General features: G+C 47.4%; 1 protein-coding gene across 1 annotated transcript in view; it reads left to right on the top strand.

The window, feature by feature from the left end:
• Positions 1-3059, top strand: part of ANO5 (anoctamin 5) — a 67798-nt gene that overhangs the window by 56891 nt on the left and 7848 nt on the right. The gene's annotated exons all lie outside the window — the stretch shown is intronic.

Raw genomic sequence — 3059 nt, 5'->3', positions numbered from 1 at the left:
TGTGTCTTAACCCCTTCCCTGGCAGAAACGTGTATACACGTTTTCACAAAATGTTTTTTTTCAGTCGTCGACGAGTATACTAAGGAAATATGGTAAAAAAATATGGTTTATAGGAAGACGAGTTACAAACTGTTTTCATAACCAGCATCAAAAATACTATATAGAACCAAAATAAAAAAATTAGTCTGAAAAAGAAACGTTTTTAACAAAAAAATTGTTGGGGAAGGGGTAAAGTGACTTATCAACCCTAAAAGAAACATGTTATTTATACCATTTCGAGCTTAGGAAAAGATGGAAAAATAGCTTCCCTATGAAATAAAATACTGAAATTAATTGCATTTAACTGTGGGAAATTTACTAGCTCAGTGATGGCGAACCTATGACATGTGTGTCAGAGGTGACACGCGAACTCATTTTTTTGGTTGATTTTTCTTTATTAAATGGCATTTAAATATATAAAATAAATATCAAAAATATAAGTATTTGTTTTACTATGGTTGCAAATATCAAAAAATTTCTATATGTGACACGGCACCGTTAAGTTAGGGTTTTTCAAAATGCTGACACGCTGAGCTCAAAAGGTTCACCATCACTGTACTAGCTCATGGTTGGCTATCTCTCCATTCCCTTTCCTCCAAACTCCTCCACATGCATACACACACACACGCACATACATACACACATACCCAAACACTGTCCTAGCTTTGGGAGTTGGGAGTTGATCTCGGCAAGTGATTTTGTTTAAGGACACTGGAACTGCACTGTGCAACAATGAGAAATGTAAGAAATAGAAAAGCAGGGTGGAAAGAGCATGTTTTTGGAGACAGGTACACTTAGGTTCGATTTTAACTTAGTCACTTTCTAGCTATGTCATCTTGGACTACTAATTATCTTACCTAATAATAGACAAACATGCAAATTGACCATACCTTTGCTACGCCCAAGCCACGGCCACCGACCGATCCAGAGATATGCACATTAACCCAACAATGATGATGGAGGCCAGAGCCAGGATACTTGCGTTGCAGCTACAGCTACCATGCAAGCATCCCAGCTCTGGCCTCTCCAGGCCGATTGGAGACGCAGAAGTCAGGGGAGACAGAGAAGTCTCACTCCAGTGCCTGAGGCTGGCTGCGGCCTGGGAGATGAAGAAGCTGCCTACCCCGTGATCCCAGTCTGCAGCCGGCCGGAGAAGCCGCCTGCCCGTGATCCTAGGTCTCAGCAGGCCGGAGAAGCCGCCTGCCCACGATCCTAGGTCTCAGCAGGCCAGAGAAGCCGCCTGCCTGTGATCTCAGGCTGCAGCCGGCCAGAAAAGCCACCTGCCCGTGATCCCAGTCTGCAGCCAGCCAGAGAAGCTGCCTGCCCATGATCCTAGGTCTCAGCAGGCCAGAAAAGCCGCCTGCCCGTGATCTCAGGCCGCAGCCAGCCCGAAAAGCTGCCTGTCCGTGATCTCAGGCCGCAGACGGCCGGAGAAGCTGTCTGCCCTGTGATCCCAGGTCTCAGCAGGCCGGAGAAGCCGCCTGCCCCGTGATCTCAGGCCGCAGCCAGCCCGAAAAGCTGCCTGTCCGTGATCTCAGGCCACAGACGGCCAGAGAAGCTGCCTGTCCGTGATCTCAGGCCGCAGACGGCCGGAGAAGCTGTCTGCCCTGTGATCCCAGGTCTCAGCAGGCCGGAGAAGCCACCTGCCCCGTGATCCTAGGTCTCAGCAGGCCGGAGAAGCCGCCTGCCCCGTGATCCCAGGTCTCAGCCGGCCAGAGAAGCCGCCTGCACATAATCTCAGGCCGCAGCCGGCCAAAAAAGCTGCCTACCCCACATCCGCTCGCCCCATGTCCTCGAGAAGATTGAGAAGCTGGGCTCCAGCGCCTGAAGCTGGCTACAGACTAGGAGACAAAGAAGCCGCCTGCCCCATAATCCCAGGCTACAGCCAGCCAGAGAAGCTGCCCACACTACATCACAGGGGACACAGAGAAGCCGCCCACCTGCAGTCCAAGCACCAGCGCCTGCGGCTGGCTGCGGCCCAGGAGATGGACAAGCCACCTGCCCCAAGGTCCCAGGCTGCAGCCACCTGGAGAAGTTGCCAACCCTATGGTCCAGGGTCCCAGCGCCTGTGGCCCGGGAAATAGGTTCCCTCTTCTTCTACTGCAGTCATTACTTCAATATTCCCCTTCTGAATTTCTCTCCTGTGCCACAACCCAACTCCACTTTTCATCGGAAGGATACGGAACAGAGCACTGTTAAAAGCTTACACTTTTAGGTCGGTAAGGTTGCTACTTAAACATATAAATGGAAAACTAGAGTTTTTAAGGTAACAAAGGCTACAAAGGGAGGAGGGCAGGGATAGCGCATGACCTATTATATCCAGCAATCCATATGGGGACAGAAAAGTTTGTAATGATGACAATTAGTTACAATATGAATCAACTGCCGAAACCGGTTTGGCTCAGTGGATAGAGCGTCAGCCTGCGGACTGAGAGGTCCCAGGTTTGATTCCGGTCAAGGGCATGTACCTGGGTTTCGGGCACATCCCCAGTAGGAGATGTGCAGGAGGCAGCTGATTGATGTTTCTCTCTCATCGATGCTTCTAACTCTCTATCTCTCTCCCTTCCTCTCTGTAAAAAATCAATAAAAAATATATTTTTTAAAAAAAGATATGAATCAACCAACATAGTTGACAGGGACAATTCTTCCATCTTTGAAAATACCTACATCAAATCTGTTTAAATAGATTTTCATCTGCATAATATAACACATTCTGACAAGACCACCACCACCAATGTGGTCAGTGTTGTGCTGATAAATGTTTAACAACTGTTATAAACTGTTACTGCCTCAAAACGTTGTTGACAGAATTACTCATGCTGAAAGAATGAAATTTTATTGATGGGAAAAATGCCTTATTATGTGATCTACATGGATACAGTCAATTTTGCTTCCTAGGCAGTAGATGGTAATCTACTACTAGAAACTGCAAGGGGAAAAATGACTTCAATCAACATGATTGAGGCAATGTATTATTAGCTGGATCATAAAGCAGAGAGGATGCCATACATTCTGGGATT

The sequence above is a fragment of the Myotis davidii genome, unplaced genomic scaffold (assembly GCF_000327345.1).
Source record: "Myotis davidii unplaced genomic scaffold, ASM32734v1 scaffold330, whole genome shotgun sequence".
Classification (NCBI taxonomy): Eukaryota; Metazoa; Chordata; class Mammalia; order Chiroptera; family Vespertilionidae; genus Myotis; species Myotis davidii.
Note: the sequence above shows the minus strand (reverse complement) of the source record. Positions and strands in the feature narration are given on the sequence as shown.